Source organism: Arvicanthis niloticus, chromosome 4, assembly GCF_011762505.2.
Source record: "Arvicanthis niloticus isolate mArvNil1 chromosome 4, mArvNil1.pat.X, whole genome shotgun sequence".
Lineage (NCBI taxonomy): Eukaryota > Metazoa > Chordata > Mammalia > Rodentia > Muridae > Arvicanthis > Arvicanthis niloticus.
Window position 1 is genome coordinate 116,361,473 of NC_047661.1, and position 27,321 is coordinate 116,388,793.

A 27,321-nucleotide genomic window follows, 5' to 3' on the forward strand; every position below is an offset into this window, starting at 1 on the left:
TATGGAAGACAATGGTGATAAAGGTCATTTATACTGTGTAGGCCTGCTGGCCCATGTGGCCAAGGGACTGTTTTTGTGATGTTTTGGTGAAGAACATGGCTGCTTTTTGCCATTGTCTGAAAAGACTGCCTGGAGCTAAGGTAAAGCAATTCATATTAATTGCATTAACAAAGGAAATCTCAAAAAAGCCCAACAGAGAGTTTGTTCTCTGATTAAGTCTGATGAAGAGCATTTTGAACAAATGTAGCAAGCTGAGAAAGGAAAAATACAAAATACATGGTTTGAGTTAAAGGGACACCAGGAAGTGAAATGGAGCCAAATCCTGTGTTCAAGGATATTCAATTGAATTATGGGAATAGTGACCTTGGGGCAAGATCTCACCCAGCTAAGGATAGGTCTGGGCATGGTAGTGAAAGCATTTAATCCAAAAGGCAAGGTCAAGCAGACCTTGGAGTTCAAGGCCAGCCTAGAACAGAGCAAGTTCTAGATGAGGAAAAATTTAAATTCAGGCTTTGTGGACAACCCCTTTAATTCCAGTGTTTAGGAGACAGGAATGCAGATCCCTGAGTTCAAAGTCAGTGTACGGAACAAGTTCCAAGACAGCCAAGCTTAGCAGTGACAGTGAAGGAACTGGAAAACAGAAAGTTGGTGATAATGGAATAGAACAAGGAGGCTACGTTCCAGCCCCAGCAAACAGCAGAACTCAGCAGCTTTGGCCATGTGCCTCTGGCTTTAGAGTCCAGAATAGAAGGGATTACTGGGACAATTGGTGTTGGTTATCTGGAGCTAAGAAATTTGTGGTGGTTAATAAGAGATCAGCATCACTGAGGTGAAATCTTCTGGAAAGTGTTTTCTGAGAGCACAAAGAAGCTGTGTTTCAGAGATAACCATGATTGTACTTTGTGCTTCAGCTGTGCTTGCTAATGTGTAAGAGTCACCCAGGTGGTACTGGTATTGAGGACACTAAGGGGTCATGACGAATAACTGAGGTTTGGCACTTTGAGAGGCCATGGAAAGTCATTGGCGAAGATGCAGCCTCAGTTGCAAGGGGTCATGCAATGGATTTGAGGCTTGGCACCATGAAGAGAGTCTATGAGAGGTTATTGGTGAAGCCTAGCTGCAGTGGAAGACCTCAGTGTATTGGATATGCCAATACCATGGGATCACCAATAACAGAAGCAGCAGTGGAGCAGATCAAACTGAGCTTAGAGTCCTACAGAGGGCAGAGCTAGAGAAGTGATGTCAACCCTTTAAAGGAGCCCAGAAAACCATGTGTGGATCCCAGACATTGAAACAAGAAGTTGTAACATAGAAGTTGCCTTGGAGACCCTGAAGAGGCCAAAGCAACAGGGAAGACTCCATCTTGTCCTCCAAACAACATTTTGAGTTGTCCTTAGAGTGACATGATCCCCACCCTTGGGCTGTGAAAAAGAGATCACAAATTGTTCTCAGCAGTCGATAATAGACCTAACAGTTGTGGCCAGTCTGCAATAAAAGGAAAAACTGTTCGCAGTATCAGGATGAGTTAAGAAAACATGAATCACCCTCAGGTCAATATACTAATTTTAGATGTGCAGTCTCTCCTTGTGGTTTGAACAAATGCTGAACACTAATCAGTTTAACAGTTAACATTCCTTCACCCATTTACCCAATCCTGTAACACCGAGTCCTGGAAGCCTCTGGTTGCAATTATTCCCTATATGAACCCTAAGCCCTTAGACCTGAGTGTTACTTTCCTAACCTGTTGTATCAGGAAAGTTTGTGACCTGAGTCTGAACTCAGACTCTCATGTGCTTACATTGGAGTTGTCATCCCTGGTGGTCTCTTGGGGGCTTCATGATCTGGGCATAACAACCCCAGGATGTTTGAGATGCCAGAGCCAGGGGTTATCTGCTGAAGAAAGCTACTAATAGGGAGTGGAACCAGCCCAGGAGAAAGAAGTTTATTGCAGGCAACAAAGATGAAAAAGTAATTGGTGATCTGAAGACTGCTTTGATATCATCATGGAGATGCAGAGCTTGAAGTTCACCCAGCTGGTTTCCCATTTTGCTTTGGGAATTACAGTTAAGCGATTGGCTGAATCTCACAGGAGACTTTGAACTTTGGACTTTAGCATTGTTGAGATTGCTATGGACTATGGTGACATTTGAAGTTGGACAAAATGTATTTTTCATTATGCTATGTTTAGGTGTGGCTGCCATAGACTCATGTTTGAACATTCCTAAAATGGGGGCTAGGGAGTGAAATGTGATGGTTTGTATGTGCTTGGGCTAGGGAGTGGCACTATTAAAAGGTGTGACCTTCTTAGAGTAGGTGTATCACTGTGGGTATGGACTTTAATTCCCTAGTCCTAGCTGCCTGGAAGCCAGTATTCTGCTAGCTGCCTTCAGATGAAGATGTAGAACTCCAGCTCAGCCTGCACCATGCCTGCCTGGATGCTGTTATGTTCCCTCCTTGATGATACTGGACTGAATCTCTGAACCTTGTAAACCAGCCCCACTACATGTTGTTTTTATAAGAGTTGTTTTGGTCATAGTGTCTATTCACATCAATAAAACTCTAAGACAATGCCCATTGGTGCATTGAAAATATGGTTGTATTATTGGTTACTAACTGCTCTCTAATTAAATTTGGGACTTGTTCTATGAAAGGGAATTCATACTGAATATTATAAATATAATCCAAAACCTTGGACTAAAGATAAATTATATGTTTGAGGGGAGACTAAGATGGCTGCTTAGCTAATGACCTGGCATCCAACCATTCACTATATATGTATCTCACATCCACAAATAAACAGCTACGTGTCTTAAAAAGAGAAGCCTCTCTTTATAGTGAATGGAAAAATCTATGCTGTACAAGGTGATTAAATACAGGACAGTTGTAGCTGCATCTCTAGGCAAAATATTTATACTAGCTCCTTAAAGGCTCAAGAAACCATGCAGAAGAGCTGATGGAAAGAACAGAGGTAAATAATAGAGAGAGAGGCTGGGAACTTCTATGCATGGCATAGCCATGACAATCACAAACTTATGACAATTGTGTCTACTGTCAGTTTCCATGAAAGTTTGGCCATCTTAGTAGTCATCTACAGAATGGGAAGGGACTCATGGGCCCTACCGGTGCTTGAATGGGGGGAGGCATAGGATCCAGTTTTATTTCCATAGGCAAGTAGACCAGGCTTTGACTGTTAGTTTCAAACTCAGGACCACACAGCCAGACAGCCTCTATGACACTGAACAAAGCCCAAACTAATAAATAGATGGAAGCAATCAGTAAAGGAAGACTGTTGATGAAGAAGGGAGGTTAAATGAAGGGTTAGAGAGAAATGAACTAGAATACATAATGTACCTATATGGAACTGTGAAAGAACAAAGTTTATGAATAAAATCCACTATGCTAAAAAACATCACATGTGGAGTTAGTGGTAACAGAAACCATAGGGAGTTCATTGTTGGCTTCCCTAGCAGATATGAAGAGTAGAAATATCAAAGATACAGATAAATCTGTCTGGGTAAAAATGAGGCATCAATGAACTAACATGGGAAAATGCAATCAAATGTATTACTATTTCCTCTGTACATTAATTATACTTCCCCTTTTAACCTATAAGCCTTAGCTGGACTTAAGTGCTTTTATTGATGTTTGTATCTCTGCTTCTTTTCATTTTGTTCTTTTTTCTCTTCTCTTTCCTTCCTTCTTTCCTTCATTTTCTCTCCTTATTATGTTTTTATTGTTAATATGCTTTCTAGAAAATTTGTTAACTGATGAAAAATTTTTATAAAAGTAAAGATGACATACTTGATCCAAATCACAATATTATATTTTAATTTATTTTAAAAATAATGTTTTCATTTACTTTTATGCATTTCTGGTGATAATTCAGAACACATTTGTTTGTCCCCACTATCATGTATTTTGATGTCATGGAAATTTTGTTCACTGTTCTTTGTTAGAACAAAATTCTTACAAAGTGTACTAATAAGAAGGTCATAAACTAAGCACGGACCCAAATTTATTTGTTCTGACCATTGTGATGCCCTGTCATTTACTGATTTATATACTCAGTTGATACTTATCTCAGTATATGCCAGGGGCACAGGATGCCAATGAATGGGGTGAGGCCCCTTTCTCATAATCATAAAGTTTATAAACACAGAAAATAAACTAATCTAGTTTTAGAAGGTGCCTTCAAGTTCTCTCTCTCTCTCTCTCTCTCTCTCTCTCTATATATATATATATATATATATATATATATATGTATGTATGCATATATATATACATATATATATATCATACAGACATGCATATGTGTGTGTGTGTGTGTGTGTGTGTGTGTGTGTGTGAACATGTTGTTGAGACCATAAGTAAAACTTGAGTATTAGTCTTCTGACACTATGCACCTTGTTTACTGAGGACTGGTCTTTTAGTGGCCTGAACTGTGTTATTAAGCTATCCTAACTGGGTAGTAAGCTCAGAGATGCCCTTGAATCTATCTTCCCAACACTTAGATTACAAGTACATGCCACCATGCCTGTCTTCCTTTTAAATAGACTCTGGGAATTGAGCTTGAGTCCTTTTGTTTCCTCAAGGAGCATTTTGCTGACTGAACATTTTTTCCAGCACTGCCTTTAAATTTTAAGTAAATGTTATGATGGTGGTTTATAACTTATTGAGAGCTAAGATATACAACATTCATAAATGCAGATTCTTTTCAGCCAGAATAGATTGTCCACAAAGAAATAGCCAAAGTGGAGACATTGAACACTCAAGCAAGAAGTGTGACTTCTTTGACTGCAGTGAAGAGGGCACAGGAGGCACAAACACAGAAAGACCAGTGAGAGTGCCCTGGGGAACTGGAAAGAGGGCAGGAAAAGATATCCCCATGTGCAAAAAGGACAGTCTTCTTATAACTCCTGCCTTGATGCATTTCTGTCAGTTAAGTCAAAGAAGTAAGTGAAATAATTTCACATTTGTTCAAAAACCTCTGACTCTACATTCTTGTAATATCTCTTCTTCTCTGGTCTCTACCACTTAGAAGTAGCTTCTTGTTATGGTATCTAGCTTCTGGTTGCTTCAGTGTTCCTTGTTATTTGATTTCAGCACATCTCTTTTAACTATTACATTTTTCCTTTAATTAATACTGGGTAGGTTCTGTATTTCTATTTCTATGACTAATAAAAGACATTCACAGGTATTAAGGTATCTTAGTCAATGATATATTGCTGTGAAGAGACACAGTGACCATGGTAACTCTTATAAAGGAAAGCACTTAATTGGGGCTTGCTTACAATTTCAAACGTTTAGTTTATTATCATCATGTCAGGGAGCCTTATGACCACAGGTGGGCATACTGGAGGAGAGGTAGCTAGTCAGTTGTGAATCAGGATAGGCAGGCAGCAGGGGGAGAAAGAGAGAGGGAGGGAGGGAGGAAGGGAGGGGGAGAGAGAGAGAGAGAGAGAGAGAGAGAGAGAGAGAGAGAGAGAGAGAGAGAGAGAGAGAGGAGAGGGATTGGGTCTGGCTTGAGCATTTGAAAGCCCAAAGCCCACCCAGAGTAACACACTTTGTTCAACAAGGCCATATCTACTCCAGCAAGGCAATATCTCCTAATCCCTGTGAAGTAGTGCTATTCCCTGATGACCAGTCATTCAAATATATGAGCCTACAGAGGCTGTTCTTACTCAAGCCACTGCATTAGAAGAGTCTGAATCAGTCTAAAAACAGTAATGAAAAAGTATTTATTTTAATTGATTGTGAATTTAGTTATGTATTGACTAAAAAGTGACCATGTTCACTAAAATCTGAAGAATACATCAGAGCCTGAGGCATGAAAACTACTTAGGACACTCCTGTGAAGACTGATAAGGCTGTTCCCTGAGAGGTTGTTCCAACACCTAACGAATACCAATGCATATACTTATAGCTAACCATCGGACTGAGCCTGGGAACCCCAATGGAAGAGTTAGGGGAAGAACTGAAGGAGCGGAAGGCTATTGCAACCCCATAAGAAAAACAATATCAACTAATTGGACCACCCAGACCTCCCAGGAACCAAACCACCAACCAAAGAGTATACATGGAGGTAACCAGGACTCCAGATACATATATGGCAGAGGATGGCCTTATCTGACATTAATGGTAGAGGAGAGAGGCTTGATGCCCCAGCATAGGGGGATGCTAGAGGGGTGAGTTAGAAGTGAGTGAATGGATAGAGGAACACCCTCATAGAGGCAAAGGGCAGGGAGAAGAGGAGGGATGGGTTGAGAAGTTGATGGAGGGGTAACTGGGAAGGAGAATATCATTTGTTTACTGAGGACAGGTCTTTTAGTGGCCTGAACTCTGTGTTATTAAGCTATCCTAATACCATCCTGGGTAGTAAGCTCAGATACTCCCATGGATCTATCTTCCCAACACTTAGATTGTTGGTAATACAATTGTTGTTAGATAATGTAAACAAATAAAGTGATTAATAAAAAGGAGACTCCTTTGAACGTCTCTGCACACAAATAGGAAGGCTAAGCTAATAGTCCTGCAGTGTGTTTTGAGACTCAAAGTTGAATATGACTGTAAGACAGGAGAGTTCTAGCTGTGATAGACAATTAAAGGTAAAGGAAGAAAAGTGATTCCCAGGCTGTCTATCTGAGCATATCACTGAGGGATTATGCTCTGAAATGGAAAATACCAGAGACTCTGTCAAGAGGTAAGTAAAAGATGAACTCAGGGCCAGGATGTCAAACAGTCTAGCTCGGGGCACAGCAGGGTGAAGATGTTCACTGACACAGTCACTACTAGTGTGCAACATGAGAGATGAAAAGGCAGATCTTGACTACAGAGATAGACCCAGGAGTCAACAACACACACGCACACACACACGCACACACACATGCACATGCACATGCACACGCACACACACACACTTTTAAAAGACATGCATGGACACTGCTTTTTGAGGGACCTGATACATCTCGATATTAAGGCATTTAGGTGTGTGATGACTGTTGTAAAGTAAAAGTAAGTTGGGGTGGGGGCATCAGACCAAATTATAGGCTAATCTGACAAAAGCCTATCTACATTTCTTGTTTTATTCTTGTGGCCATTTCTCACACACTCATGACTGTCTTTTGTTGATTTTTTTCTCCTGAAATTTCTTTGCTGATGGGTCTGCCTATGGATGGAAATGAAGCTTACTATCATCAAGCATCAGAGAACACAAGCAAAGAAGCCATTCTCCCTTCCCAATGACCACTGCACCTCTGTTTCTTGTGATTGGTTCTAATTAATGGTAACGGGTCAGAGATGATATGAATCATTCCTTGCCAGGGCTCTTGAAGAGTCTGTTCTTCCCCTACTGTCTTCTATGCACTCCCAGTAATCAGCATTTGGTGGATGGCAGATGAAACAGAGGAGCCTTCTTTGGACCCAATGCAGAAGGAATCCCGTTAGGTAGGAGCTTGCATTGTGGTTGTTTGCCAGGATGATTCTTAGATGAGAAATAGTTTTGGTATACATATTAGAAAGCCCTGGCTCATATAAATCAATACACTGCATTTTATGAGTCTTCACTGAACTCATTTTGCATGTGAAACTTCATTCTGACTTGTCTAACTATGTATCCTTCATCTAAAAGGAAGAGCATCCAACTGTTTTTGTAAATTACCATCTGATAACTCATTGCATATTCCACTCTAAGAAAGATGTCCCTGCCAATCACCTGGTCCCTCTTATGTTCAGCTGTGAAAGACTGCCTTAAGGTTGGTCACAGATTCTTGGAATAGAATTAATCCTAGAATAAGTGGGTCAAATGGCTGTAGTCACTCTAAGTTTGTACTATTTTTTTTATGTCTTTATTTAGAATAAAAGTAAATGCTTACCCTACTTTCTGGGAAGAAAGTCTAAACTGATACTCATTGACAATTTTTTGTATAATGTCTTTGAAATCTTCCATTTTAACTCTTTAAAATAGACCTAAGTTGCAATATATTATATGATCATGTTATTTAATATATGGTCACAGACATCTCTTGATGGTAAACTCATTCCCTTATGTGTACTGAGTTTGTACACACAACACTTTGCTTGAGAGACAACTTCTAATTAAGAAAGTCAAGAATTTACTGAACTCAATGTATCTAACTTTGTTTTTCATGCTGTTTTTTCAGATTACCTTTGTTTCTCTTTGGTCCAGCTATACTCCTGTAGAGACTCTGAATGTCTACTGACCTATCGATTATCTCCTTTAGCTAGTAATATCTATTTGGCTTTCCTTGGGAAACTACTTTCCAACGTGCTAGGTCATGTAAAGTCATCTATATTTTCTCCTTGAGGTTGACAGTATAAACCAAATGCTGGTCATAGGCTTAAAATTCCATGGTCAGTAAGTCCAGTAAGATTTCTTCTCATAACCTAATCCTAACTAATTGTAGCTACTTTGAGGTCTTTTGACACAATAACAGAGAAGGCAGAAGAGAGGAGATGAGGAGATAAATACTTTAAAATCCCTAATGTCACTTCTAAATGTGAGTCCTGATCTCGACAACCCATAGAGCTTTTCAGTATCAGGTTAACAAATTTGCTCATGTGCTATGTAACTACTTATAAAAACGTTGTTAACACTTACTTTTGCTTTTACTCAGGGCATTTTGTCAACTGTAAGTTACCATTTCTTTGTGTTCCAAACTCTTTGGGTCTATGCTAAACGCCACTCATTTATATTCAGATACCATTTTCAAACCAACCCTATAATCCAATGAGTCATTTCCCATGATGACATTTGTCTGTATTAACAGGTTCAAGTTGAAATCAATAGATCCCTGTTATTAGTTATTTTGTTATTTTATTTATTTATTTTTGGTAACCTGCTTTCCTTTTAGGTAAAGAATAATATCCATTTCTGCAAATCTGTAGATCACAGTCTTTCTAGTGCTTTTAACAACTGCATTAACCAGCATAATGCTGGTAGATAACAGAGATCTCTCATTTGAGCATAACAGAAAATTAACATCTACCAGGCTTATTGAAGAAGAATCTGTTCACCTGTTAATTGGAGAAGACTGGGAGTAACTTAAATTGAGATTTGAATCAGGGTTCAAATGGTGGCTTGGTCACTCTTCTTGTGCACTCCTCAGCTTTAGCACACTTTGTTTCCATGTTACAAATGGTCTCAAATAAGATATATAGCTGTGACCATCCCTTTAGTTTAGCCATTAAATGCTGTGTTTCAAGGTAATTGTCACAGACCAGTCCAGAGGGAAACACTGGCCATGCTTGACTTGAGCCTGTCTATGAAAGAGTCACAGAGGCAAGGGGCATGGAGTTGCCCCACTGGCAGGACCTCCAGTAGTCCATATGGCTCCAGAGCTGTTGTACAAATGAGCAAATGATCTCCCCACTAGGTAGAGGCAGCCTTGCAGGTAGGTGAACAGCTTGGCAAGCAGATGGAGCTTCTATGAAAATCAGAAAAAAGGTGACCTTTCTCAGGGCATATACACTCTATGCCAAAGTACACAGCTTGGAGAACAAAGCATGGCTGCCTTTTAGGTGCCACTCTCTGTCTTGGCTAGATCTCCTTGACTAAAACAAACAGCACAAGAGAGTCCTGTACCTTGGCCATTGTGGCTCACATGATTGGCCTTACTTGGAGGCAAATGATGAGGATAGGGAGTAGACACAGTTAAAACACAGTTACAGCGACTTCAGACCTTCGGTCCAGATGTTCAAAGCAATGGAGTAGCTTCCCAAAGTGGTAAGAGACAACTAAAATGACAAACTTGGTGGCTAGGTGACATTTTCACATAGACACCAAGATATATGTTTCCAAATTCTGTAAGAGTTTTAAAACCAATAATAGTAATTAGAACATAGATATTATCTAGCAGTTTACTGCACAAAATTATAATTAAAGATGATGTTTAAAATTGGATGCCCTCTTCTCAAACTTAAAGTTCACCAGTTCAATTTATCATCAAATAATCTTGAATTATTTTTACTTCAGTTGCACAATGGGAGGCTAACTGTATTATGCCAGAAAAGTCCATTCCTGCTCCCTGATTTTTCTTCTTACTTTTCAATAGTTTCAGTAGATAGGGTGTACCCTGCTTTATTACTTAAAGACCAAGTTCTCAACCCTGCTTTATTACTTAAAGACCAAGTTCTCAATAGTTTGTTAAAGAGATCTCTGCTTCACACTTAACCTAGCTACTTTAGAGTATGGTACTTTCAAAAAATTCTTTCTTGTAATAGCTATTCTCATCTTCTGTACCAAGACAATAATAACAATAACAATGATATTTAGTCAAGATCTGCCTGCCTATGTCTCCCAAGTCCTAGGATTAAAGGCATGTACCACCACACCCAGCATGTGTGTACTTTTGACACTAATTTTTGATTAAGTTGATTTTCTCTATGATTATATGATCTAGAAATGTTTTATGCAGCACAAGCTGAGTAAATTGGCAGTAAATTTTGTATTAGTTCTATAAGTTAAATCCATCTAATACATTCATTGTATATCTTCCAAGGACATTAATAAAATCAAGAAAACTGTTTTGAAAGGAGCTATTGGTAGAAAACTAGATCATATTTTTTATTTATTTTTTGTATCCAGGACTAGAGGAATGTAAAGCAAATAACTGGAATTTCCCAATTATTTGCCTTTTATGGTGAGAGCTGTAGTTTGGGGATAAATTAGAAAGTATTCACTAATGCTATGCTCAATACCTGACTATAAGACATTTTTTAAAATTCTAATCTAATTTCTGTAAAGTAAAATTCCAAAGATTATTTGTTGACCTACTTAAGAGTTTCTAGAATGTGCATTTCCAGTTTGTCTCTTCTGATATTAGCTAAACAGAGTATCAGTTATAACTCATATTTTGATGGTTGATTTATAAATTGTTTTGAATGAGTGATATATTTAGGTAGAGTATGATCAAGTATTAACTACGTCCACAGTGATATTTTAACTTCTTTCCTCTATATTTTCTAAATAGAATTAAAACTCGTTTTAGTCATTCTATTTTATAGTATGGTTTTCTCTATCCTAAGGTATTTTATAAAATCATCTAATAGTATTTTTAGAAATCATACTAAGATGACATACTGAGTTTAAAATTTATGCTGTCTATTTACTGGAAGGTGCCCCTCACACCTCAGAAAATAAAATTTACCAATTTAGAAAAACAAGGAATAATTGATCAGCTTGTATGTGAGAGGTCAGGAGCAGCAGCTGGACAATAAAAATAATCTAAGCAGCGTCTCAGCTGTCTCTGTAGCTACCACTGAATTATTCTTTCCCAGAGGTAAGAAAAAAGCACCATTATGTCTCCAACATTTTGAAAGGTGAAAGTTTAGTTTCTCTGACTTTTCTGAGAAATAAATGGTCATTGAACAACACTGACTGTGTCAGAGATTCAGTCTGAGACAAGAAGACGAAACAATAGAATTGAGTAAGATGGACACTGAAATGAGAAAACTCGAGGAAAAACATGTCTGATGCTTCCTCAATAACAGAAGTGCCACACCAAAATTACAACAGTGAGACACACCCACATTTTCTGATTTCCAAGCACTTGAGATGAGCCTCTCAGCTTCTGAAAACAGGAGTGTCTGTACACATTCTTTTTTCTTTACTTTTGTCCTTTAAGACGAATTTTATTGTGTTTATTCAACAGGAGATTAATTTTCAAACCTACATTTCGGTTCTTTGCTTTGGGTACCTATGCAAAGTAGAGGCAGTGAGTATGTGGCATATATCAACTGTATGTTTCTAAAGAAATACCCAACACCTAAGAGTTCTACTTTTGGTTCTTGGGGTTGTACCAAAAAAGGGAGCAGATAGGAAGAAGAAATGCATCTTTGTAGAGTTAGTTTCATATTCTACTCAAAGATATGGGGAAGGAGACAGATAGTCAGGCTGGTACAGAAAAATGTATCGGCTTGCTTGTTAAATTAAAATATGATCATAAAGTGTATGTAAATTTGTTTTATGTATTGTATTATCAAATATTATTTGAAATTAAAATTAAATGAGGCACTCTTTATTTTGTTTGATAATTAGAGACAACCTAATTGGGCACATACTCTACTTTCTAACAGTCTAGTGGGAGAGGCCCTGAAGAGTAACCTCACAGAGTATGATACATCCTGTGGCTGTAGAAGATTGACCTAACACAGGCTAAGAGTCAGAGTGGTCCGAAATTCAGGTTGTTGGCCAGTCTTTTTATAATACAGAAAAACCAAGAGTATCGAACATGAAACCTATTGAATTTTAGATATTTTTGTATATTTTTGAATGCCAAGAAATTTATAAATTTCAGTCCCTGAAAAGCACAGACTTTAAATCACTAGTATTTACTAACAAAGCTGGAAATGTTTGTAATCGATTTTCTGTGGAGAAGTGTTGATGCCCACAGTGAAGATAAGTAGGGCTCTTTTTCCCACAATGTCCACTGCAAAGACACTGACAAATCCTGATGTAGCATTTCCTAGGCATAAGGCATTCGCTCTTACCATTTTGTGAATTGGGCATTTTCAACTCTTAGATATTTCTTGGCTTAATGTTGTGTCAAGTATTTTGGCTGGCACAAATAGAAACCCTCTTCCTACTGGGACTGTTTCAATTACCAGACTAAGAGTTGCAGACCCGTGAATATGTAGACACTGTGTGCTGGCTCAGGCTCCACTGCAATGTGTTCTAGACCTCAGTCTTGTTTTAGTATAGGCTGTATAAATATAGCAATTATACAGCAGTAGGCTCATTTATATAAAAGGAGAGCAAAAATAAATCACTTATTTCAAGGGACTCAGAGTTATTCTTCCTATATAGAGAAACCAGTAGCAAAACTCAGTCTAGGATGTGGCAAAGATTTTTCACACATGCACACCGATTAGAAGACAAAAGCTTAGTGTCTTTAGTAGAGACTAGCATAATATTTTTTCCATCTCACAAAATAAATCATTTGGATCCAAGAAATGACAGAACTTCTCTAGCTGAGTTTTTCACAGAAGGATGCCCTTGAGGCTCTCTTCCTAGGGCAGGCAGCTGTGTGTTTACTTCGCGGTGAGTAGAGCATGTGAGCTGTGGCAGAGATTTGGGTTAGCTGAGCAATGGTAAAATAATTGCCTGATAATTTCAGTTTTTAACTGCCTGTCACAGTTGTAAAAGATGTGCCACTTCATCAAATAGCAAATTTTGATGAAAATTGTCAGCAATAAGTATATTCTTCCTAGTTATTTGAACAATAGCTCTAATTATTCTACTCATCTGAAAAAAAAAACCTTGAGTACCAGCTCTCCAACAGTGTTCAAAATATTGTGTTATTGTTTCCAAGTTTGTTTACTACTTACAACAAAAAACTTAATTCCTATGCCAGTATTTTTGTGTGAGTTAAGTGAGGCTACCAGAGAACACATCTTGAGAAATTAGAAATATCTAGGTTTTCATTACTTTACATTTTCATCTGTCGAAACGAGAGATAAGATGTGATTTCAGTATTGATTTAGCACTAACACAATATGTCTCTCTGTAGGATGGAGGCATATGATTTATACTGGAATTAAGAACAGTATATGCAAAGAATGTTTTCTAAAAATAAGGGCATTTGCTTATTGACCTCTTCTGAAGTCTGTACAGGGTCTAATGCCACACAGGTAAGTTTTCAAACTCCTACTTCACATCGATGCCTCACGTTGGAAAGCTATCTTTTTGTACTTTAGAATATGTATGATGTGTGACTGATTGTGAAATTACCACTGTGTGATCGTGAAACATTTACTGAACTTTAAATGCATGTCATGTACTCGCTGGCATGTTGTATTACAGGTAAAACAATTTGCAAACTAGAAGTCACAGACCTATTTTCCAGAAGGATCAGGAGATTGGATAGTATAAATAACTTATTAAGCACACACACAAAATAAGACACAGATTGGACCATGCCCCTAATTCTCAAACCATTGGGTTTTTTTTTAAATGATATTTCATTTCATTGACCTGAAATCAAGTACTAACATCATGAGTTATTTTGTTTAGTGAAGTGACAATTTACTTTGTGTCTTATTTTTGCTACACTCTTTGCTACATAGAAACAGTGGTTACAAATAGCTATTATATGCCTGCATGCTTTAGGCATACTCTAGGATTTAATGATAGAAAAGACAAAAGGATAATAATACCTTTCTCCTCTGGTGAATTATATTTTCCTGTGTTACAATTCTAGAGCTGTTGAGCTGAATGTTGTTCCATGTCAAATAAATATTAAACATTAATTCTATGTTTGTTTCTCATCTTGTCTTGCTGCAGTCATTAGCTGGGGAATGACCAGGCTTTTCTTCTTCTTACTGGGAGACTTTATAAGTCCAAGATACCACACACAGTGAATACGAATATCAAGATTCAGTATTTAAAGTATGGTAAAAATATAACACACACACACACACACACACACACACACACACACACACACACAGTCTTCTGACTTTGAGAAAAATCATTTGATGAATGTTCGCACTACACTATAAAAATAAAATAAACAAACTGATATGTTCTTTACATCTATTGAGTTTAATTTTATTTCCAGGTAGAACATGAATGATCTAAGTTTCACTCTTCAAGAAGTTTGTAATCACATCCCAATTTGTCAGCCATGTACACATAGGCAAGACTAAATAGATTGAGCAGTGTGTGTGTGTGTGTGTGTGTGTGTGTGTGTGTGTGTAACAATGATGACTAGAGAAGAGGTCATGATTGTGACATGGAAGCAGAGAACACAGGAATGGTAGAGGAGAGAACAAGATAGAAAACCTCTACATTAGTCCTGTGCGACATTCTCCAAATAATAGAACATTAAATTAAAAGCCCTACTCGGTTTGTGGTGACATAGGCTATGAACTTGTGAGTTTTGGTGTTAAAGATATTGTACAGAGTAGTGATAGTGGTATCTTATAAAATGAGGAGACTAGTTTGTTGTTGTTGTTGTTATGTCCTGTGTAGTAGGGGTACATGTCTGTAGCAAACATTTTCTAGCAAAAAATAAATAAATACTGAAAGGGAAAAAATTCTTAAATGGCAGCCTGCAAAGAACAGTACTGAAGAAGGATAGGATAATGGATTACAGAGATTGGCACTAAAAGTCCTAGTTCTGCACTGAGTACACAGGATACTCATTCAAGACAATGGAGGATCCAACAAAGAAAGCTGAGGATCTAAATGCCAAAAGCAGACCGGCTTGAGAGGTCCCCACCTAACCTTCCATGCTGATCTCAGAAACAGGAAACAGAAAATCAGAATAAGTGCCAAATAAAATACTATTTGTAATTTACTTTATTTTACAAATAGATTACTATTTGTAATCTATTCTTTGGTTAATAACTGTTTGTCAGTGTACAGTTTATTTCACATTGTGTCTCAGTGAGAGCCGATTATTTATAAAGTCTTAGTTTAAAGAAAATCAAATAGCATTGTAATGCACATATATATTAGATGCTACCCAATAGATAATTTTAATAAAGAGCCCAGTACCTAGATCAATAGACAGTAACTCGTTCACTACAGAAGGATAATTTAATTACTTCTTCCATGTCTCATATTAAGAAAATGCTTTGAAAGTTGTTACTATTGATCACATGCAATTAAGAGGCATTCAGGTTAACCTCATTTATTGTCACTGCAACTCTTATCAGGAAGAACACAGTTATCTTACGCTATTTACTGCTGGAAAAGTTGAGGTTTTATGTGATGTTTTTGCTTGTCTTAGATAATCTGACAAGCAAGAAGAATACATGGTTTGCACCAGGCATTCTCGCTCCAGAATGTAGGCCACTGATGCTCAATAGCAAAGTCGTGTCTTGCAATTCTTATCTTGTACATAGAAAGAAGAAGTGTTCTCAGCTTGCTTTTTTTTTTTTTTATGTGCATAGAGTTCTGGGCAGAGTGCCAGGACTTTACTTTGTTTGTGACAGTGCTTCTTTTGTCTTTATTGGGACAGCTTCTCTTTCTTCCTGAGCTATTGATGAGAGGGAACATTGTCTTTGGTTTTATAGATGGTGAGCGCTGAATAAGATATTCTCAGGTATAGACTTGTGCTTTATCACCAAAAGAAAACGACTGCAGCCACCGCAGCAGTTGAGTATGTGAATGCTGCTTCAGAGTCCTGTCATCTATCGAGTCGAGCAGTGATTTTTCAGTTTCTTTAGAATTTCCATAACAGTGGGCTATGAAAGTCGCAATTTGAAGGCCGTCAGTCAAAGAAAGATTGCTGGACAGAAACTTTCTGAATGCATCTGGCTACGCTTTACTTGTGAACTGTGCCCCTGAATGCTGAATACTCCTAAGAAGAAGGATGCCCTGTGATAAAAATCAATTTATTTTAGTTAATCATATGAATGCATTTCCACATATGTCAATTTGCCTAGTGAACATATAATTAGCATCTAAGATACTGATAATATTTTAGGCTAGAAAAGATATTCACAGGGAGCAATCCATCCATCTATCCATCTATCCATCTATCCATCTATCCATCCATCCATCCATCCATCCATCCATCCATCCATCCACCAACATTTCTGATTGGAAGTCAAGACCACATTCTCATACTGGACTATTTCTATCTAACTGTTGCCTTTCTGAAACAAGGTTCCTGTCTCCTAATCTGCTGTCTTAGATTTCAACGCTCAAGACAGTTATGGCTTGGTGTCAACTCTTCTTATACTTATAGTTGTGCTTCATCTCCCCAGTACACACATATGGCCGTTCAGATTCCCCCCAAACCAAGGAACTGGTCCTTGTTCATTCTGAGGGGCTTGTAGTTTCATTACTGATGGTCGAATAAGTCCGTAGGGCAGCTCATGCCAAGATAGTTCTCCCTACAGCTGAGAAGCGGGAAATGTTAAGAGAATGATCTTTAATGTGAGTTCAACTTTCTTCTCAAAGTTTTACAAAACTCCATGTTCTAAAACCTCACAAAGTTTTCTTCTAATTTTGGTTGTTTCTTATTGGCTGCTGTTCCTCGTGAAATGCTTTGATGAATCCTCTTTACTCTCCTCATTCTACCATCAGTGCTGTGCATATCCTGCTCACACATTTTTCTATTTGCTCATTATCACTTATATGTAAAGAATTACCAAATCAGGAGACTTTGGGTGACAGAGTCTTTATTTGGTAGCTGCTGTACAGATTCAGCCATTTAGCTGGCATGGCTAAACCTCAATTTACACATCTGGAGAATTGGAAGAATAATTTAGCATCTGTGTGGGGATTAAAAATGGTGTCAGCAAAGCTCCATGCTCTGGACAATCTTTGGATTAATGTCTTTCTTTCCTCCATCTTTATTGGAGTGTTGCAGTGCAGGCCAGCATACTCTCCAGCATGGACCTTCTGGGAAAACTCATCTCGCTTTGGCCTGCTCCCTTCCACTGTGTCTAATTCATCAGTTCTGACTTAGAGTCCTAGGGTCTTACCTATAATGAATAGAACCTAAAGGCAGCTTACTTGGCTCTGTATAATCTGTCAGCTACCTCTCATACCTTCTGCTACGCAGCAAAAAGGCCCCCTACACATTTCCAGGTAATTTTGAATTACTTGCCATTTTACTTCTTTTGATTTGAAGAAAATAAGAGAGGCACAGAGAGGCATAATAGTGCATCTGTAGTGTCCACTATGTACCAGGCTGAGGCAAAAAGACAACATCAGCAAAGGAGTTTGGGGTCGGCTCTAGCAGCATAGTGCCATACTGTCTCTAAAGGTAGTTTTACAAACCAAGGAAGGGATGAGAAAGAAAAGAAAGGCAGAAATCCACATCCAAGCACTAGCATATTTCAACCAAGTCAAAGAATCTCTAAAGCAGAAACAAATGTGGAAGTCACAGGAGATGAATTGTAGATCACCTTCAGCAACCAACAACTCCATTCAATAATTAACAGCTACATTCAGTAACTAACAACTACACAGAAAGCAGAGCTATTGCCAAAGGCAGATACTGGAAGACAAAGAACTTCTATGTTTCATGTTGATAAAGTAGTGCTTAGTACTTTATCACTGTTGTTCAATCAGAGCAACATGGTTGCTGAGGAAGAGTTCCCAAAGACTCAGGTGTTTGAGGCTTGTTTCCCAGTTTGTGGTACTTCTCTGAAGAAACAGAACCTGCAGGAGGTGGAAAGAATGGGAGGAAGCTGGGCAAATGAGGACGTAGTCTTGAGGTAAATATTTAGATTCTGTCTTCTTTATTTGCTTCTCAGAGGCCATAGACTGGCAGGTTTTCTCTAACATCTTTCAACTGTAAGGTACTTCCTTGTTAAAGGTTTACACATAATAGAACTATGATCAGAGATCTCCAGATCTGCTAGCCAAAATAAGCTTTTCCACTTCATTACTTAAGCTCGGCTATTTTATTTTACTTCTTTAGTCAAAATGACAAGAAGCTGACTACCACATAATAAATTAAATCAGCGGTGGTGTTTAGTTCTCATGTGTAATTCTTTTCAACATCTCCCTGCCTTTTCTGAAACCAGTGTGTTGGTCAGGTTCATTTTACCTATTCCTATTTGTCAAAAGCATCATGCCAACCCGACTCTCTTCTATTTAGTCTTCCTTATTACAGACATCTTGTAATGGTAGGTGAATTTGTTAGATCTGAGGAATCAACATTTGAGTATTATTATATCAGCCCCCAGTTTGCACTAGTGTTAACTCTATGATGTACAATTTTATAGCATTTTCAAATGAATGAGCTTTATACATGCAATAGTTTTAATCCTTTAAAAAAAATTCTGTGTATAGCGCCTTTTAATTCCCTTTCCCTTTCTACCTCCTCAAAGCCAGTGTTAGCCTTTAGTGTCTCTACAGTCCATACAAGGATGTCACATAGTTGCAATCTTAGAGTATATGATTGTCCAGTTTTTTCACTAAATTATACATATGTGTGTGTGTGTGTGTGTGTGTGTGTGTGTGTGTGTGTGTGTGTGTAAAACTGGGTCTGCTTTTCATAGTTCATTAGCCAATCTTTTTTCAGCACTAAATAATGTTCCATTGTGTGGATGTACTACAGGTAACAGATCCAGTCACTTACTGAAGGACACTGTAGCTCCTTCCTGGTTTCATTGTTGTTAGGACTAAATGCCATACAATAAGCACTTTTTTAAAAGGATTCTTAATTGTGGTTTATATTTATATAATACACATATATATTAAATATATATATTTATATATAATATATTTACACACACACACACACACACACACACATATATATATATATATAAATTTACATTATTGTGGTCACTTCATCCCCTCAAAAGAAAGGGGAAATAAGGCAAGGCAGAAATTCCAGAGACAGGCTGATCACATTGCATCTATACCCAGGAAGCAGAGGTGAACAGAAATGAAGGCCTAGCTAAGAATCTCAAGCCCTGCCCACTTCCTATACTTAGACTCTATCTCCTAAGCATTTCGAAGCCTTCGAAGACAATGTTACAAGTTGAAGACCAAAGATCCAAACACAGAAGCTCACATGGGACAGTCAGAGTCAAGCCTAACAGACACTCCCTTTGAATCCTGGTATTTGAGAATAGAACACTAGAAACAAATGTGTGTAGCTGTATCTGATTTTATGCTTTGGGAAATAAGAGTTGTAAATCTGATACCATGGTATGCAGATTGTTGTACAAGGAAAAATACTTAATCTCAGCAGATGTGGACTCTGGTTCTCTTCTGAGCCCCTGATCTACCTACAACCTGTATCTTCTAACCAAGAACACAAGAACTCTCAGTCACCCCTGACACGGCATTAATTAAAAAACTTCCACTTATACAAAATGAATTGCTTGAAAATCAAACATGACTAATAAGAATCCAGAATACTGGTGAGCGCCGGTGTGTGTGTGTGTGTGTGTGTGTGTGTGTGTGTGTGTGTTCACACACAGATGCATGTATCTGCAGGTTAGAGAATAACCTTAGCTATTTCATGATTTTTTTTTTTTTTTTTTTCATTTAAGATGGATTGTTGACGGACGAAATCTGTGTTTTCTTCCTCCAAGTTGCTTTTGGTCATTGCATTTACAAGAGCATCCAAAAGCAAAGTAGGATACAATGAAGTCCTATAATTATGATAGTCTCTAGGCAAATCAACAGATTTCTACAGAGCCTTTAGAAGTGACTGTGCCTTCTTGGTGACTCCATGAAAAGTCCAGAGACCCAGGTGTGAATTATTACCCAATGAATTATCAGATAATAAGTTGTTATAGTTCAAGCTATTATGTTTATGGTAATTCCTTAAGCAGCAATACATACCTTGCAGATGAAAGAGGATTTGAGACCTAGTGTGAATAGTTGGGAAATACAACTAAAGTGTAGTCCTGATTGTAGAGTGCTCCTGTTATGATGGAGATCAACTTGACTGGAATGGAGGACCAGGATGATTTTAGGGGCAGGCTTTTGTGTTATTATAGCTGATGCCTCACAGTACATACTGAATAGGAGGGGGATACCTCACTTCTGAAGCTGCAGTAGTTCACAAGGGCAGCTGATGATAACAGCAATTTCACCACTTAACTACCTTGGATGTCAGTTCTGTGAAATTGCAACTTCTACCCATAATCACAGATCAACATATTTAAGACCATAAAAGACCTAAGATTTCCCTCCTTTTAGGCCTCTGTCTTCAGACAGTCTGTTACTGTCTTTTTATAAACAAAACACAGTAATGGAAGGAAGCAAAGAGCCATCATCAGCCTTAGTCATCAACATGGCAGACAATCTAAACTGCAAAGGGAAGTGGTATATTTACCTGAGTGTCTTCAAACAGGGAGATTCTCATTTACTACCACTGTAAGTTTAAAAGATGATTCTGTATCTATTCTTCTAACATAAAACATTTGAAATGTTACTTTCAGCTTCAAGTAGTGAGTGGAACATATTGAGAGCTTAGATAGTCTTTGTAAATAAAACTTCTAAATCCCAGAAAATGTGAATAGTGGAAAAGCCTCTAAAACTTTATGATCTCTCTCTCTCTCTCTCTCTCTCTCTCTCTCTCTCTCTCTCTCTCTCTCTCTCTCTCTCTCTCTTTTACTTACTTGGGTTTTCTGACCAAAAATTGCCTGTGATTTCTTAATGATATTTATTGTTTGCTTACCCAGTGTAAGCCAGACAAAGAATCATACCATGAATAAATGAGGTAAAGAGATTAATCTCATATATCAGTGCTTGTCAATGGTGCATGATCAATCGCTAACAGTGAAAGAATGACAACCTTAGCCTTGTTTATTGTGTGGAGAGAGGATGACAGAAACATGCTAATGGGAGGTTGTGGTTATACCATTATTTATGGTAGATCATGCTGATCTTTAGGATGATTAGAGGCCCCATTATGTATTTGATGTCATTCATTTCATTTCTGTCAGAGTAGCCTGAGGACCCAAGGAATATATATCATCTCAGCAAGCAATATGTATGGTACCTGAGCTGCTTAAAACTTGGAGCAGAATGTCTTTAAAGAGAATACTCTTAGCACTAAGGATGCAATCATTAAGGCGAACACCCTTGCTAACTGTGCAATAACACTGCAGTCGTCATTAAGCCCAGATGTCACACTTGCAAGTAGGCATTACAAGGAGTATGAACATTTATGTTTTGAAATCTGTCTGACCTGAATTTGAGTTTCTTTTAACTTCTTTCCTTCTTTCCTTTCTTTCTGTTCTTCATTTTCTCCATCCTTCAGTCCCTTCACTGTTCCATTTCTGTACCTCTCACCCTTTCTCAACTCAAAATTTTTAATTTAATTCCCAGTGCACTGGCTTATTAAGAAGTCAAGCTATATTAAGCAGCCAGTGTGTAATGTCCACTTGCAATAAATGTGGTGTGATTATATGCCACAGATCGTTGTAAAATTTCACATAAATTGTTTAATAGCTCTGAATACTTTAGTGGTGGGTTAGATACTGAAAAGGATTAGACCAGAGGCCACTGTCATTTGTTCTAATGTAGAATTTTTTGGTTTGAAATAAACATATCAAAACCCACATGTTCCTGTGCTGATCATTCTGGAAAACATAGAGTAAAGTTGAGGGAGATAAAGACTCTACCTTTTGAGCTTAATGATTAACATTATGAGAAGGCTCTACTTCATCTTTCACTGGTCAAGTGAAGGAGAGAAATCTGGAATGAAATCCATCTTTTCCTTCAGAAACAATACTGTAGACTGAGAAGCAGCTGTTTCAATATTCCCAGCAGTGATTTTAGGGGCTTTATTCCAGGATAGAGGTATACAGTGGTTATCTTCTGTCCTTGACATAGTGAATCAGGCAGCTTTATAGTGGAGCTCGTTATCAGAAAGCCCTCTTTCGCACCTCATAAAGGCACGTCCTCTGCCATCCATAAAAAGGATGGTATCTTGTAGCCCATCTGCCTTTCTTACTTCATTCAGAGATCAGGTGGGGAAGATCAGTAATATTTATTATGCCACCATGAATCCCATTAAATAGTAATTATTGTTTCCTTGGGACTCTTTTGTAGAGTATAATTTTTAAAAATGCCACATGACCCTAATGACTGCAGATGCTGGCATAATAGATACGGGCCGGGGTCACAGGCCTCTTGTTCTCTGTGAGAGGGTCCATTGCAGAATTATCCTTTCTTCCCTAAAGAGGCCATGAAGGTGGTAAGGAGGCTGCTCCTTTAAGGTTTTTCCTCTCATTTCCTAACTTAGAAATTAATGGCCTGGTTCCAAAGGAGTTGTCAAAATTTCCTACTCATTTTCTTAATTACCCTTCTTAATGGAGTAATTGCACTTTGAGTATGTAATCATTTTAAAATTTGCTGGAGTTTACTACACCCTTGTGAAGGAAGACATCTTCATTTTCAGATTATGGAACCACGAGGAGTAAGGAAGTGGCATTGCTAACATTACACAGCAAACTTGTGAATTAGCTAGGGTGTATGCAAGCAGACCAAATTAGAAGTCACATGCAAGCTCTGTTCTAAGGGAAGCTGACCTGGAGACCATCAAGTTGTAAATACGGAGAAGACACTTTTGTTGTGCTCATTATAATTGAATTTTTGAGGCCATTCACATGATAATTTGGTATTCTGGTTTAAAGCTCGACCTGCATGGGAGTCCCATCAATAGTCCTAGGTAAAAAGGAAACCTCCAAAGGCATTAAAATTCAGCGTATCTGATATAAAACTTGTAACTATTTCTCCAGATATTTATTATCACCTGATATATCTATGCATTAAAATCACCTTGCAACAAATTGGGAGAGACAACTTAGAGTTTGCCAGTTATCAGATAATGAATGTTATTGCTGAAAATCCAATTATGCCCACCTAAATTTTGAGAATGATATTGAAATAGAAATAAACATTAAATTCATCCAAATTGTTCGCTTCCACTTTATTTTATTGGACTTTACTTTGATCTCAGATGTGAAGTTACTTGCCGTTGGTGTACTTTTATGGTAGAAGTATAGTGATGTGAGTGATATAGCATCCCTTCCCCTAAAATTCAGCATGTAGAGACCTCATATTACTGGTTTGATTCAGACATGGTGGGACAACGGGCAGCAAGGAAATCATTAGGTACTACAGTTCAGAACAACATTTCTTTGTTGATTAACTAGAATTAAATACATAATGGAGAACAAATTTAGTAAGATTAAAGTTTAAAACGTTTCTGTCCCGTGTCTTACATTTTTCCTAGTAGCTCAAGCTAATTAAAGACAGTATTCAAAATAATATTACTTAATTCAGCAAAAATTTGCTTATGGCATAGTGGGTGGTTTACTCTCCAACATTTGTCTTCATTATTCCTTTTTAGCTTTATGTTTTAGTGGGAATTTAAACAGCAATCAACATCTCTGTTAAAAATACAAATTGAAACCGAGAGTTTGCTATGGTTATAAGGGGCTGGCAAAATTCAGTGATAGAACTCTGTGAGGGCCAATTCATGTGGGATTAATATTGTCTTGTTTATTTAATTATTTTTAAGTTGTGATTATACTCTCTTCTGGTAGTAATATATTATATGTAATATACACATATAGTTACATACATACCTCTTACAGAGATGTAATGGACGAGATAAATAGTTATGACTTAGTTCTCAGTATCTGTAGCTATCAAATAATATGGGTTAAACAATGGCCATTAATGAGTTACTACCGCAGAAGACGTGACTAAGGAAGTTAAAAGGAAGTTCTTATGCTGTATAATCCGATACAAACCTGAAGATGAACAGAAGAGCATCCCATCTAGCTACTGAGGCAGGTTAGAGTGACACGGCCATTACCGAGACTCCTGTAAACACCAGAAATTAGATGAGACAAGACACAGATGGTTCCTCGGACAATCTGCTCTACTCTACCATCTACTCCGACTTGATAACTTGTTTGTTTGAGCACTTGCTTGTACTCCACCACCAGCGTTGCTGAGGAGTGAGTGCCCAGACTGAGTCCTTGCTTCCTGGGCTAAACTACTGAACTGTTACTGTGAGACATTATCTTCTGTCACCTCCCAACTGATCTCTTTCTCCAAAATGGTCTTTGCTACCACTGCCTGGGTAGCCATGCTACTGCCATCTGTGGCTGAGATTTTAGAGCTTCTTAGATCATTACTTTGTGACGGCTGTGTTATTTCTTTCTCTGCATTATTTCTCTTCTCAATAAGGCAGTGCCTTGGAATTCTGATGCTGGATTGATTCACTGATTTGAGCTTGTTTACCTTCCCTGTGACTCTATCGCATTGCTGTCATGATTCACCTCTATAGCTTCTTAGTCTGTGTCTCAATACGCCCCTGCATTCTGCCTGTCGTGGTGATATATGATTGAATTTAGTTTCTCCTGTGCTGTCTTGGTTCACTTTATTGACCTTACTGATGAAAGAGCTGCCTGAGAAAAGAGGTATTTTCAAATTTGATTAATATTCCCTGATATAAAATCTCAGTGTGCTAAAAACTTTACTGTCACTAAAGGAGGGAAAGGAACAATTTAGCACAATCTGGTCAGATTTGTTAAGTACAATACATACTCCTGTGTTTGCAACTAGTTAGAAACCAAAACCCCAAACCAAAACCAAACCAGATTACCACCCCAGTTTCTCAGTTTCACTTCAGCAATTAGTAGTACCATGTGTGTTATTAATTCATGTAGATTTTATATGTGTAGTAATTTTTGTGTATGATCTGTACATTTTCTTACAAGTAAACCATTAAAACAATAGTTCCAACTCCTTCTGGGGACATGGGACTGAGTGTTAAGGGTTGGAATTAATATTTTGGCAATAGTGAAGGTTTTCTGGACGTATAACTTTGTCAAATATTATTTCATATTCCAACACACAATAAACTTAGGCTGTTTTCTGGTAATAATTGCCTATGTTGCAGCCTGCAAATTCACTGTCGCCTGGCTTCTGAATACACAGCACAGATTTCTCCTGTCACAGGGCCTCAGACATTACCATTCCAGCAAACACTTCTGGGAACCCCTCAGCTCAGATCAGAGACTAGTGTAGTTATGAACCACAGTGCCTTACTGTGTAAACATGATCTTAACTCTCATAAAAACAAAATGGCCCATTTATGGAAAACAAAAGTTTCAATATTTTCCTATTATCATTCCAGTATCAAATTAGTATAATTTTATTACACTGTTTTAGAATGTTTGATTTTTAGAATTGTTACTTGATTGATTACTTTCATAAAAAATTTATAGTTAAGATGTAAGTAGAAGATGGCAGTGATGGCTTTCTGATGTTGCTGCTGGCCCCAAATGGTCTCCACTACAGAGCACCATACTACTGCAGGCACTGGCGGACAAGTGCCTGCAGCAGGACTTCAACCCCACTGAATAGAATATGGTCAGAACTTTCAGAGGACCCTGCTTGACCTTGCTCCAGTGCAGCTTCACCAACCTGCCTAACAATGCCTACCTGGAGATGGAACCTGTTTCCTGGAGTTATAGTGAGAGGCCTAAGAACATGATTCGAATTGCTAGACACTTTCTGTTCCAGCCAGATCCTTTGGGAACTTCTGGGGAAAGGCTAGCCAAGCCACCAGGCTGGAGATTGTTGGAAGGGTTGCTGGGAGAACTGGCCACTAGGTCTGTGTTCATATGTTAAATAGGCGCCTCAGCCATTTATTCTAGGGTTTGAGACTTAACAACTTGTAGAGCTGTTTTGCAGAGCATGGTACATCAATCCCTGGAACAAAAAGGCAGCAGTGTGACACTATGGACAAACAGGAGTCCATAGCAGTCCAACCTGCTCCAGTAGCCCTTTGCTTCCTTTGAAGTCTAAAGAGTTAAGTAGGGAAGACCTGAACCATCAGAGGGATGCAAGCACTCCTGGGTTGGTGGTGGCCCAAAGCCAGCAGATACTCAAGGGAAGCAAAAACACAAAGGAGCCTGCCTCTGCCCTATTCCTTTGCTTCCCTGGCAGGGACTGGTGGATGGGCCAGAGGCATCCTTCTGAGCCCAGGAAGTAAAACTCTAGTGATGATCACAGAAGGAGCCCAAATCATTAGTTGACTGAGATTCTGGAGTGTGCCACATGGGCCTGGAGGACATGTTGCAGCCCTGGCCAGCAGAGGTAGCTGGTGAGTTCTTTAAAGTGACCTCGGATGACGTGATGAGATACCTGGCCCACCTCAAGAGTGAGTGAGCAGAAGCTCCTGGAAGAAGTCCTCCTAGTGACCAATGCTTTCATGGAGGCTCAGATGAAAGAAAAACTGGAACACCACCCAAAGGTGGCCCTGTTCCCTGACTGACATTCTACAGGACTTCTTTTGCCCATGAGACATTGGAGAACCTGTGAGACTTTTTGTAGGAGCTGGCTGTTCATCACTCTATCCAAAATGTTTCTGGATGACCACATGCTGCCCCCTTTCAGACAAAGCTCTTCCCTGCTTCCCTTATGTGCTTTGGAAATGAGGAACCAATGGGTGTCTGCCTGGAACCTAAGCTACTAGAATACACTATCTCCTTACCTGCTGCCGGTGTGCTGGTGGCCAGGTGCATGTCCCAGGCCACTGTGTCCCTACTACTCCTACCAGCCACCATTCCCTGGTGTCCAAGCCAATCACTGATGGAGGGACACTGGAGCTCCCAAAGCCCTCCGAGCATGTGAGAAGTAACGTGGGAGATGTGTCCAAGTTGCTAAAGATTCTAATTGGCAAAAAGTGAAAGCTACCAGCCTGAAAACAACAACAACAACAACAACAACAACAACAACAACAACAACTACTACTACTACTACTACTACTAATTGAATTTAGCTTGGGATCAGGACAGAAATTTCAACAATTGCTGAAATGACCTTACACATATTTCTATTATTTT

General features: G+C 38.5%; 1 pseudogene; it reads left to right on the top strand.

Annotated features, from left to right (window-relative positions):
• Nucleotides 1–4,654: 4,654 nt before the first annotated feature.
• LOC117707449 (tether containing UBX domain for GLUT4-like) lies at nucleotides 4,655–27,109 on the top strand (annotated as a pseudogene).
• The last annotated feature ends 212 nt before the right edge of the window (nucleotides 27,110–27,321 follow it).